Source organism: Lactuca sativa, chromosome 2 (genome assembly GCF_002870075.4).
Source record: "Lactuca sativa cultivar Salinas chromosome 2, Lsat_Salinas_v11, whole genome shotgun sequence".
Classification (NCBI taxonomy): Eukaryota; Viridiplantae; Streptophyta; class Magnoliopsida; order Asterales; family Asteraceae; genus Lactuca; species Lactuca sativa.
In genome coordinates, this window is record NC_056624.2 from 176,288,113 (window position 1) to 176,302,331 (window position 14,219).

The window sequence follows — 14,219 nt, forward strand, 5'->3', positions numbered from 1 at the left end:
ATGGCTAAAAATTCAATGAAAATGAATTATATATATATATATATATATATATATATATATATATATATATATATATATATATATATATATCAAGCGGTTTGGTTCGGTTATTCGCAAATACCTAAGTATCCAAACCAAAACCGACCCGTTGATATCCGGTTTTTTCGGTTTCGGTTTTTTTATGTTTTGGTTTTTTTCGGTTTTGGGTCGGCCGGTTCGGCTCGGTTTTGCGGTTTTTTTTGCACACCCCTACCAACTGCCACGAGCTCCCCCCCCCCCCCCCCCCCCCCGGGGTCTTCCATGCAATAACATACATAATCAACTTAGCATATCATATCACAAAAGTGTCTAACATACTACATAACACATACATAAACCTGTAAGGATGTCGTGGGCTCCCCCAGGGTCTTGTACCATCGTGTCATGGGTTACCCCACATGGTCTTTACCTAGGAACGCCATGGGCTACCCCACATGGTCTTATATCCAACTACCACAGGCTCCCCCCGGGGTCTTCCATGCAATAACATACAATCACTAGCATACCACTTAGCATAAAGCTAATTATCATACCACATATTTCTACAACCTCTAGTGTGCCACATAACATAAAATGGGCCGGCCTTGGTGCCTTAGACCCATTGGTATGGTAAGAAGACTCACCTCGCACTGCAGAAGCTTCCCGCATGAATTCCTTAGCTGCTGCCCCGCCAGCTTCCCGAGCTTCATCAAGCTGAGAATGAGTCCCAAAAGCCAGATCCATAAGCTCCTCCTTGATTGCATCAAACACCATCTTCTTGAAAATGAATCAAACACCCCAAAAATGGACTCCATAAGCTCAAAATGCCACCGTGGATGATATATGACGATTTCTAGGGTTTAGAGGGGTGGAGGCCAAAGATATTAGGGTTAGGTTATGAGATAAGGAACTTAAATAGGGTCCAAGACCCTAAAATAGGGTTCCGATCGACTGGCGTACGCCCAACGTACTCCGAAGAACATTCACGACCATCCTGGTCAGTACGCCCAACGTACTCCAAGGTACGCCCCGTGTACTGCCTTCTTCACTAGTACGCCCCGCGTACTCTTTGTGTACACCCCACTTACTCTTTCTGAATGCCATAACTTCTTCGTTATAAGCCTGATTCTGATGATCCTTATATCCACAGAAAGGCGATGAGAAGCCCTACACTTTTATCAACTCATACCTTCCTTAATACCTTACGAACATAAGTCCATCTTCCACAAAAGCCCGAACTGCCACTTCACCAAAATACCTATAGGCTCCAAAACACAAACCGAACACCTGTATCACTTTTAATACATCACTTGCACCCAAATGGGCCTACATCTTACCTTTTCAAAAACCCTAATCCTTATGATGACCGATCTACGAGCTACATCCTTAGACTAAGAATCGATTCGGAACAGGATGTTACATTACCGACGACATTTTATCGTCGCTATACCTCTATTTTTTTTGTTGTGAATCACAGGTCAAACGAGGTTAAGGGGTGAATCGGAGGAAACGGGTCGAGATCGAGGGCGGTCTTGAAATTCACGACAGGGAAACGGGAGAACTCGAGGTCGGGATCATGATCGTGATTAAGGTCGGGGAAACAAGCAAATTCATTGGCAGGGGAGGGTATGTATGCCCCCGTTTGGTCTCTTTGACATCCAAACTTAGGTGCGACTTCACTAGAGAGGAGTTGGTTTTGTAATGCATGGTTTCTGGTATGTATTTAAACTTATAATTTATTCATTTTTATAGAGAAACTCGACGAGTCGGAAGCCCAGACTCGTCGAGTAGAGATGTTTTGGACCGTGCGTTTTGGTGACCAACTCGACGAGCTGGGAGACCTCAACTCGATGAGCTGGTTGGGTAAAATGAAACCCTAATTCCAGGGTTATGCACCCTATTTAAACACCTTAAACCTTTCATGTTGACCTCATTTCCCAGCCTCCATTGTCCTAACCCTAAATCTAGAAAACCTAAGGCATTTGTGAGAGTTTGTGAGCCATTTTGGGTGTTTTTGGTGTCTGTTGAATCCATTGGAAGAAGGAAAATCTTGAAGACTCAAGAAGGAGCTTATAGATCCAGAATCCTTGCCTCATCCACGACTCTTTTCTGATATAAAGCTTAAACCTTGCCTTGTAGTTGTTTAGATCTTCTTTTGGGGTTATTTTGCTTGGTTTTGGCCCAAATATCATGGTCCTTGGGAGTTGGACATCCCAAATGGGTTAATACTTCAGAACTAGGGTCTTGAGGGGTTTTCATGGCATAAAGGTGCTAACTTTATGGCCATGGAAGTCCCATACAACCTTTAGACCATCATTTTGATCCTTTAAGATCCAAATGGCCATGCATGTGGATAAAGTTTAAGATTTTACGTGACCTTTCAGTCCCTAGAGTCGATATCTATGACCTCAGGTCTATCTTGTAGTTTTGGTGGCTTTTGGATGAAGACTTTGGCATTTGTGGGTTAGGGTTTGAGCTTAATCTCATTAGGAAGGGTATTAATAGATAAAGTTGGAAACTTTACCCTCCTAGAGGCATTTAAAGTCTAGATCTGGAGTATAGGGTGTAGATCTGAAGAAAAAAATGGGTTAATGCATTAAGGAGAATTAACAGACTAAAGAACTCGACGAGTTCATGGGAGGACTCGACAAGTTGTATTGAGGAGTTCCGATTCTAAAGGAAGAACTCGGCGAGTTGGAGGAAAACTCGACGAGTTAGATCGCGATTTCATGATTCTATGATTCATGGGAACTCGACGAGTTAAAGGGCAAACTCGACGAGTTGAGTCAAATCGGAGCATTGACTTTGACTATGACTTTGACTTGGACCAAATTTGACCCTTAAGGGGTTATGAGTATGAAAGGGTAATTAAGGAAATCGGTTATGTGTAGGGGATTGAGTTGGGTTGATATTCGGAGTTGGGGACTGTTCAGCTACTTCTAGTTTTCGAGGTGAGTTACCTTCACGGAATGAGTGGGTCGAAGGGACCAATGTCGGCCCACTAGTAGTTGCTTACAATATAGATGATTGTCTTTGTGATAATTGTCTGGTATGCCACTATCTGCTGAGATTTATCTGCTTGTATGCTATGTTATTACGTGGTAATGGTATGGGGGGAAGTAGACCCCATAACCAGTCGGAAGAGATCGAAAGGGTAGGCCAACACCTATATATGCTAGGCAGTATGTGATGTAACACCGTAAATTTTCAAAATAATTTTTCACAAATATAAAAACATTTCTCATTTAATTTCATAAAACGTTAAGTTTAAAATTCCAAATCATGTCATACAATCCCAAGATCTCATAAATACATATCAAAAGTCCCCTGAGTGTGTACGGATCAAGCCGGCGCCTTCCCACGGTCATCGCTAGTACCTGAAACAACAACACTAACACTGTAAGCACGAAGCTTAGTGAGTTCCCCAAAATACCACACATAAAACACATATTAGCCACTCAAGGCTGTAACTCTATGGGTCCGTGCACCCAGACTCTGTGAACCCTCAGGTTCTAACTCTAGGAACCTTCCGGTCCCAACTCTGTAAACATGCATAGCATAATCACATAGAAATAATGCAGTACAACACATAGCATACACATAACATACACACACCAACACATAGCTCTGATTACCTACTCAAGGTAAAGTATAGTGAGAAGACTCACCTCGCGTGTCTCGGTATCTCACGAATCCTGGAAATCCCTCGTGCTCGATCCTCCGAGCTCTAATCCTCCTATAATATCACATGACTCTAATTAACACTTTTTATCTCTAAGGTTGACTATCCCTAAGAAGTCAACACAGGTCAACTCAGGTCAACGGTCAACGGTCAACTTTGACCGGACTCGGCGAGTGCACAACTCGGCGAGTCTAGACGTTTCCACCAACACCTTAGGATTCCCTTTTTACTCGTCGAGTACTCCCCCTGACTCAACGAGTTCCACCTGGCAGAATCGTGGGGCCACCCCGACTCAACTCGCCGAGTTCCAAGAATAACTTGGCGAGTCCCAGTTCGACTCAGTCCACCTGTCAACCCTCTCTAACTCGCCCTGACTCACTGAGTCAACCCATGACTCGACTGGACCACTCACTGGCCGGTCCAAGGAAATCTTCAAGCTACTCGCCGAGTCTGTTCATCAGACTCGGCGAGTCCATGCCATGCAATCGCTCAAACTCGCTTCTAAGGTCAGATCTGTTCCAACAATTCATAGATCTGGCCTTTCTAGACTGATTCACCACGTAAAGCCCCAAACTTGATGCACATACAACCTCTATATGGCTATAAATAAAGGAATACCAACAAATATCACTACCCATGGTCATGACCTCCATTGCTCTCCATAAAGCTTGATGAATGAGGCTCTCTGGACCTCTATGGATCCAGATCCAAAGCCTCATCACTAGCAAGGGACTATTTGGCCATCAAATCAACTCAACAAGGCCACAAGAAACCCTAAATCCAACTATACTCCACAAAACAGAAGATGAACCGAAATCATACCTCTAGATCGATGATCTAAGCTTCAAATCCGCAGAATAGCAACCTCCTTTGCCTCCTCTTGGCTAGAACCTCCCTCCTCTTTGCTAGACAACACACAAAGGTCAAGAAATGCTTCCTTTCTCTCCCAAATCGCCAAAGCACTATAGGGTTTCTCTCTATGGACTGTTGGGTACAAATGACGCCCATAAGGCCCTTTAAATAGGTCCTAAACCCGAGAAATTAGGGTTTCATTAAACAGCGCGGACTCGCCGAGTCCAGATCCTGGACTCGCCGAGTCCAATCAAATCCCGCGTCCAGAATCGCGATCCTACTCGGCGAGTTTGAGCTCCAACTCACCGAGTCCCCTCTCAAAACACCAAAAATCAAAGCAATAAAGGATACCTGGAAATCCGGACTGTTACAACTCTCCCCCACTAGAACTAGACTTCGCCCTCGAAGTCTCGCTCTGAAAATAGCTCCGGATGCTGCTCCCGCATCTCGCGCTCTGGCTCCCAGGTCATCTCCGATCCCTTCCGGTGTTGCCACTGAACCAACACCAGAGGTACCTCCTTGTTCCTCAGAACCTTGATCTTCCGATCCCTGGTGGCCACTGGCCTCTCGGCATAATTCAGGCTCGAATCCACCTGAATATCCTCTAATGGAACCACTGCCGACTCATCGGCTATACACTTCTGCAATTGCGACACATGAAAAGTGTCGTGGATCTGCCCTAACTCTGCCGGCAATTCCAAACGATAGGCTACCCGACCTACCCTCGCAATCACACGAAAAGGCCCAATATACGGGGGCCCCAACTTGCCCCTCTTCCTGAATCGGATCACTCCTTTCCAAGGAGAGACCTTCAGGAGAACGAAGTCGCCAACCTGAAACTCAAGCTCGGACCGACGTCTGTCTGCATAACTCTTCTGACGGCTCTGGGCGGTCAATAACCTCTGTCTGACCCGCTGAATCTGCTCTGTCGTCTGAAGCACGATCTCTGTACTGCCCATCACACTCTGCCCAACCTCTCCCCTGCAAATGGGGGTCCGACACCTCCTACCATACAACAGCTCAAAGGGTGGCATACCAATGCTCGAATGATGGCTGTTGTTGTAGGAAAACTCTGCCAAGGGTAAATACGCATCCCAGCTACCCCCGAAATCCAACACGCATGCTCGAAGCATGTCCTCAAGCGTCTGAATCGTCTGCTCACTCTGACCGTCTGTCTGGGGGTGATATGCGGTACTAAAATGCAATCTAGTACCCAACTCCTCATGAAATTTCTTCCAGAATCTGGAAGTGAAACGCACATCACGGTCCGAAATGATCGAGATCGGCACCCCATGCCGAGATACCACCTCTCTCACATATATCTCTGCCAACTTCTCCGCTGAAGAACTCTCACTGATGGCAAGGAAGTGAGCGCTCTTCGTCAATCTATCCACAATCACCCAAATTGCATCAACTCCTCTGGCAGTTCTCGGCAATTTGGTGATGAAATCCATAGCGATCTGTTCCCACTTCCACTCGAGAACCTCCAATGGCTGCAACTTGCCATGCGGTCTCTGGTGCTCGGCCTTAACCCTGCGGCAGATCAAGCACCTCTCAACAAACCAGGCGACGTCCCTTTTCATACAGGGCCACCAATACTCTCTCCTCAAATCCAAATACATCTTTGTAGCCCCCGGATGAATCGAAAATTTCGATCGATGAGCCTCTTCCATCAAAGTAGTACGCGTACCGCCCATAAACGGTACCCAAATCCGACCCTGAAAAGTCATAAGCCCTCGACCATCCGTAACGAACTCTGAAACCAAACCAACGACCCGTTCCCTCTTCTGCATCTTCGGTCGCACAGCCTCGGCCTGTGCCCCACGAATGGCATCCAATACCGGAGCTATCACGGTCAATCTCAAACTTACATCTCGCAGTGGAGTGCTCTCTGCCCTGCGGCTCAACGCATCGGCCACCACATTGGCCTTACCCGGGTGGTACTGGATCTCACAATCATAATCCTTGACCACATCTAACCACCTCCTCTGCCGCATATTTAGGTTGGGCTGATCCATCAAGTACTTCAAACTCTTATGGTCCGTGTATATCGTACACCGAACCCCATATAAGTAGTGATGCCAAATCTTGAGGGCGAACACTACTGCCCCCAACTCTAGATCGTGCGTGGGATATCTCGTCTCATGAGGCTTCAGCTGCCTCGATGCATAAGTTATCACATGTCCCCTCTGCATCAATACCGCACCCAGCCCCATAATAGATGCATCACAATATACTACAAAATCCTCCATCCCTTCCGGGAGAGCTAATACCGGGGCTTCGCACAACCTTTGGCGAAGGGTCTCAAAGGAGGTCTGCTGCTCGGGACCCCATGAGAATGCAACACCCTTTCGGGTCAATCTGGTGAGTGGCACTGCGATCTTGGAGAAATCCTTGATAAATCTCCGATAATACCCCGCCAATCCAAGGAAACTCCTGATCTCAGAGGGTGACTTCGGCACCTCCCAACTCATCATTGCCTCAACCTTGGCCGGATCGACCATTATCCCATTCTGATTAACGAGATGTCCAAGGAACTGAACCTCCCGCAACCAGAAATCACACTTGGAGAACTTTGCATAAAGCTTCTCCGATCTCAAAACCCCAAGGACCTCCCTCAAATGCTCCTCATGCTGCTCTCTAGATCTCGAATACACTAGAATATCATCGATAAATATAATCACCGACCGATCCAACATCGGCCTGCATACCCTGTTCATGAGATCCATGAACACAGCCGGGGCATTGGTGAGCCCAAAAGGCATCAACACAAACTCACAATGCCCATAACGCGTCCTGAACGCTGTCTTCTGGACGTCCCCATCCCGCACTCTCACCTGATGATATCCCGACCTCAAGTCGATCTTGGAGAACCAAGATGCTCCCTGCAACTGATCGAATAAATCATCGATCCTCGGCAACGGATAACGGTTCTTGACCGTCAGCTTGTTCAACTCCCGGTAATCAATGCACATCCGGTGTGAACCATCCTTCTTCTTGACGAACAGAATAGGTGCTCCCCACGGCGAGCTGCTCGGCCGAATAAATCCCTTCCCCAGCAACTCCTGAAGCTGCGAGGACAGCTCCTGCATCTTTGGAGGTGTAAGACGATAAGGCACCTTAGCAATAGGTGCGGCCCCTGGAACCAAATCAATACCAAACTCCACTTGCCTCACAGGAGGCACACCCGGCAACTCCTCAGGAAAAACATCTGGAAACTCACGCACCACCGGTACCTCCTCAACTGAACTCGGTCTCTCGAAAGTCGCTCGCGTATCCATCACATACGCTACAAAACCCTTACAGCCCTGCTGTAGACACTGCCTTGCCCTAGCGGCCGAACAAAAAGCTGATCCTGAACGTGTACCCTCGCCGTACACTGAAAGAACTCCTCCACTAGGGTTTCGTATGGTCACCAGCTGACGCTCGCAGTCGATAACCGCACCGAATCGGCTCAACCAGTCCATGCCCACAATGACACAGACATCACCCATCGCAATAGGAATCAGATCAATCAGAAACTCGACCCCGAAAATCTCTAACACGCATCCCCGGAGAACCTCCGTGGCACAAATCACTCTATCGTCAGCTATGGAAACTCTTAGAGGTCGACTCAATACCTCACGACTAACACTGATATGCTGACTAAAGGCTGAAGATACAAAAGACCGACTCGCACCCGAGTCGAATAACACTAAAGCAGGTACAGAGCTCACAAGAAAAGTACATACGCATAACATAATATAAGCATAATATCTCAACATCAAAATAAATACATGAAAGGAAACATACCAGCCACAACATCGGGCGCAACGCGGACCTCCTCCACAGTCAGCTGGAAGGCCCTCCCTCGAGCTCTCGGCGCCTCGACCTTCACAGGCCGACTCTCAGTAGCTCTGATGGCGACAGGAGCAGATCCCTGAGATGCTCCGCGCAACTGCGGACACTCGGCCTTACGGTGTCCGGTCTGGTTGCAGTGAAAACACACTGCAAACCCCTTGGGGCAGTCCCTGGCCATGTGCCCCTCCTTGCCACATTTGTAGCAAGACCCCGCTCGACAAACTCCGTCATGACCCTTGCCGCACTTCCCGCAAGTGCGGCCCTTCTGGCTCCCTGGTTTGGGATCAGCGGGCTTGGGCCGCTTGGCTGCCGGCTGAGACTGTGCCGGTCGCCGATCCCTCCCCTGAGACTCCGCCTCCTCCCTGGCCTGAGTCTCAAGCTCAATCTCCCTCTTCCGGGCATTCGCCTGAAGCTCAGCAAATTTCCGGTACGAGGAGTTCGCAGCGAACTCCCGAATATCCCGCCTCAGAATGCTCAAGTAGCAGCTCATACGTGCCTGCTCAGTGGACACGTGCTCAGGGCAGAACATCGCCCTCTCCTGGAACATCCTCGTGATCGCTGTAACTGACTCACTACCCTGCTTGAGGGTCAGAAACTCCTGTGCCAAACGCTCCCTCTCCACCTAGGGAACGTACTCATCCCGAAACATGGTAGTGAATCTCTCCCAGGTCACTGCCGAAAGCTCAGCAGGCGTATAATGCGCCGTAACAAACTTCCACCAGTCCTTCGCTCCCAAGCGAAGCTGGTTCAGCGCAAACCGAACCTTCAAATGCTCAGGAGACGAGCAAGTGAAGAAACACCCCTCAATATCAGATATCCACCTCATAGCTGCCACCGGATCCTGAGTCCCATCAAACTCTGGTGGTTTTGTGTTGCTGAACTCGCGGAACAGCAACGCATCACCACCCTGCGGCCTCGCAGCAGCAATCGCTGTAGTAGCCGCTGCAGCAGCAGCCTCAGAAAGAGCGGCATAATGCTTATCAAACGTCTCAATCAAAGTGGTCTTTATAGACCCAAACATCTCAGGTATCTCTGCCCTGATGGCCGCAGCCACCTCCTCCTGAATGATCTGGCGGATCTCCTCCTCACTGGTACCACTACTCTCGGGCATCAAACGTGTCCTCACCATGATTAACCTCTGAAATACAACATACGATAAATTATAATCCACACGAGCATACTCACACTCGACAACTCTTCCCTCCTCGATTCTTGGCATTCCAAGGATTCTTACTTGGATTGCACACCGCTCCGGTGCTTCCAGTAGTACGGGCCCAATACTACTGTCCGCACCACACCAGAATGCACTCCAAGTCCTCCTCTTCGGATCCCAAGTCCCAAGTACTCTATCATGCGTAAATCACTCTCTAATAGATCTCTCATAAGCCCCTCACTGCTACCTACTCACTCTCAAGCATCTCCTAGCAGCTCACCCTCCCTAGGCTAAGGCATCACAAATCAGGCCACTCTAATCCTAATAGTAATACCTCGCCTATTCTAGCATGCAGATACATCGCATCAATATTAACCTAATATGAAGGTATTTTGGGAAACCACCGTTCGGGCGCTGACTGATCGTACACACATCTCTTGCTCTGCATTTTTCAAAAATCTTTTACTCTCTTTTTTTTTTTTTTGAAAATACATCTCAAATCCTCAGTTTGAGTTCAAATACGCCCAAAGGTGTATTCGAATCCCTCAAACCAAGGCTCTGATACCAACTTGTAACACCGTAAATTTTCAAAATAATTTTTCACAAATATAAAAACATTTCTCATTTAATTTCATAAAACGTTAAGTTTAAAATTCCAAATCATGTCATACAATCCCAAGATCTCATAAATACATATCAAAAGTCCCCTGAGTGTGTACGGATCAAGCCGGCGCCTTCCCACGGTCATCGCTAGTACCTGAAACAACAACACTAACACTGTAAGCACGAAGCTTAGTGAGTTCCCCAAAATACCACACATAAAACATATATTAGCCACTCGAGGCTGTAACTCTATGGGTCCGTGCACCCAGACTCTGTGAACCCTCAGGTTCTAACTCTAGGAACCTTCCGGTCCCAACTCTGTAAACATGCACAACATAATCACATAGAAATAATGCAGTACAACACATAGCATACACATAACATACACACACCAACACATAGCTCTGATTACCTACTCAAGGTAAAGTATAGTGAGAAGACTCACCTCGCGTGTCTCGGTATCTCACGAATCCTGGAAATCCCTCGTGCTCGATCCTCCGAGCTCTAATCCTCCTATAATATCACATGACTCTAATTAACACTTTTTATCTCTAAGGTTGACTATCCCTAAGAAGTCAACACAGGTCAACTCAGGTCAACGGTCAACTTTGACCGGACTCGGCGAGTGCACAAGGGCAACTCGGCGAGTCTAGACGTTTCCACCAACACCTTAGGATTCCCTTTTTACTCGTCGAGTACTCCCCCTGACTCGACGAGTTCCACCTGGCAGAATCGCGGGGCCACTCCGACTCAACTCGCCGAGTTCCAAGAACAACTCGGCGAGTCCCAGTTCGACTCAGTCCACCTGTCAACCCTCTCTAACTCGCCCTGACTCACTGAGTCAACCCATGACTCGACTGGACCACTCACTGGCTGGTCCAAGGAAATCTTCAAGCTACTCGCCGAGTCTGTTCATCAGACTCGGCGAGTCCATGCCATGTAATCGCTCAAACTCGCTTTTAAGGTCAGATATGTTCCAACAATTCATAGATCTGGCCTTTCTAGACTGATTCACCACGTAAAGCCCCAAACTTGATGCACATACAACCTCTATATGGCTATAAATGAAGGAATACCAACAAATATCACTACCCAAGGTCATGACCTCCATTGCTCTCCATAAAGCTTGATGAATGAGGCTCTCTGGACCTCTATGGATCCAGATCCAAAGCCTCATCACTAGCAAGGGACTATTTGGCCATCAAATCAACTCAACAAGGCCACAAGAAACCCTAAATCCAACTATACTCCACAAAACAGAAGATGAACCGAAATCATACCTCTAGATCGATGATCTAAGCTTCAAATCCGCAGAATAGCAACCTCATTTGCCTCCTCTTGGCTAGAACCTCCCTCCTCTTTGCTAGACAACACACAAAGGTCAAGAAATGCTTCCTTTCTCTCCCAAATCGCCAAAGCACTATAGGGTTTCTCTCTATGGACTGTTGGGTACAAATGACGCCCATAAGGCCCTTTAAATAGGTCCTAAACCCGAGAAATTAGGGTTTCATTAAACAGCACGGACTCGCCGAGTCCAATCAAATCCCGCGTCCAGAATCGCGATCCTACTCGGCGAGTTTGAGCTCCAACTCGCCGAGTCCCCTCTCAAAACACCAAAAATCAAAGCAATAAAGGATACCTGGAAATCCGGACTGTTACATGTGATTTATGTGCTTATATGATAGGATATTATATGGTAGTGATAGGGGGTGAAATAGACCCCGTAACCGATTGAAAGAGACCGAAGGGGTAGACAACACCCATATATGCTAGGCAGTTACCAGTTAAAAGAGACCGAAGGGGTAGAACAACACCCTGATATGCTAGGCGGTTACCGGTTGAAAGAGACCGAAAGGGTAGGCCAACACCCTAATATGTTAGGCAATATCGGTTGAAAGAGACCGAAGGGGTAGGTCAGCACCCGAATATGCTAGGCGGTATGTTTATTGTATGGTATGTGGTATGATGGGGGAACTCACTAAGTTTCGTGCTTACGGTTTTCAATTTTGGTTTCAGGTACTTCTACTTCGAAAGGAAATGAGTCGGCATGATCGCAACGCATCACACTATGATTTTCCGCATATGTGATCTTTGGGATTTGTACTCTGATGTTGTTTTACTATGACATGTTTTGGTTATTGAGATATTGGTTTTGGTTGTGATATGGGATGACACTATTGATGTTTTCTGACTATTGTTTTTTTTTATATAATTACGTAATTAAAAAATAAAATTTTTGGTCATGAATTTTGGAATGTTACAGGTTTGGACCTTCAAATCATCCAAGATGCAAGTACAAATTTGTTTCTAATTCATCCATAAGAGGTATAACTTGATCTATGCTTCTAGCTTTATTTTTTTTTTGCTTCAAGGATTATAACCGATTTAAGCAAGCAGGAGAAAAATTGAGCATGCAAATTTCTGGTGCGTCGGCTTTTCAATAGTAGTGTTGTGGTGCATCAGCGTTCAGTGGTGCCCGTAATCATTTGGTGGCCCGACGATGGAGCAACAAGTAAAGAAAGAAGAAAGAATCGCGGTATTAGGGTTTAACCTAGTTTTTTTAAAGCAACATTTATTTTTTGTCCAAAAGACATTTGCAAGTATGAGAAAATGACGCACAAACTTTTTGACTTCTGCAGTTTTCTAAAAAACAGACAGTTTGCGAAAGAAATTTTTATCCCTCCATAGACAAAAGTGACCAAAAAGAGTTTACTCAAAAAAGAAAACAACAAAAACAAACCTCAGTTAGGCCAAGATAAAATATTAAAAATTTAAAAAGAAATGGTAACGGCCTTACGATTCGATTCTACGTCATACCCGATCTTACCAAAAGGAATTTTTGTATGATCGTGATTGATGTATGTAGTTAGGATCGTATGATCGTAAAATCATACAATTAAAATCACAATTTTAATAACCTTGAATTGGGGTATATGTCCCGACCGTTTCACCCCAATGGTTAAATTTTAACTTTTAAAAGGAAAAAAACATATATTCCTTTTGTTATTCTTCACATTTTTTTTTCACCAAAAAAATTTTAAAAACAATTTTTGTAATGGAAATCGATCCAAACGTCCAACTTCCAACGACGTATCTCTCAATTGACACCTCCTATGGATTTTAATGAGTTTATTCGTCCGTATTTACCTTGACATGGGGAAAAAGATGAAAACAAATAGGGAGAAAGATGAAAGTAAAAAATTCAGACGACAATTAATTAGTTTATAACTTTAAACTTTTGAATTGTTGTATTATAAGGCTATGAGGAATGGTACGACAACACTTCGACAATTGTTGAAAAGTGTGCTCGGCACACACCATCCCTTGGCCTCAACATGTGGTGTTCGACAACGCTTCTCGGCAAATCCACACATATGCGAAAGAAAATATAATCTCATATTTGTTCTCATATTTTTCTAATAAATTAAAAAAATTAAATATGTCATGACAACACATCCCCTATAATGTCAAAAAGTTAATATGGTGTGGAAAAAGTAAAATGGCTCTAATAATATAACAAAAATGACATCACAGGATGTGAATGATATGTTAATAATTTACATAATTTGTGTTTATTTTTAGATGGTTGTATATGTTTTTAGGAAAATTTAAAAGAAAACAATTATAAATTTTCGTAAAAATTAAACACCTATATGGATGTTTTAAAACATTATTTAAAAATAAATTCTATAGCAACCACATGTTTTGTAACATCTCAAAAATACTGAGTAAAATTTTTATTTTAAATAAGTCAAAATCATTCATATATCTCAAAAGACGATTAGTGTAAAAATATTATCAAAACATCAGAGTACAAATAAATAATCATTGCAGAATAAATCTTCAAGGGATGCAGTGCGATCAAACCAGACTCTTCTTTTTAAAACTGAAAGTACCCGAAAATGTTTAAACCACAAAATCATAAGCACAAAGCTTAGTGAGTTTTCCCAAAATACTACATACCATAGTGAAGAGACTCACCTGAACTACTTATCGGAAACTCAACCGCCACCTCATTAACATAACAGTCAACCCAAGCTTCCTAAAGCTAAATCGAATTAATCCTTAGCC

General features: G+C 45.1%; 1 long non-coding RNA gene across 1 annotated transcript; it reads left to right on the plus strand.

The window, feature by feature from the left end:
• The first annotated feature begins 308 nt into the window (after positions 1-308).
• LOC122196767 (uncharacterized) lies at positions 309-12,819 on the plus strand. Its single transcript, XR_006188818.2, has 2 exons — positions 309-12,473; positions 12,546-12,819. It is a non-coding gene; the product is annotated as an uncharacterized LOC122196767 (long non-coding RNA).
• Positions 12,820-14,219: the final 1,400 nt, after the last annotated feature.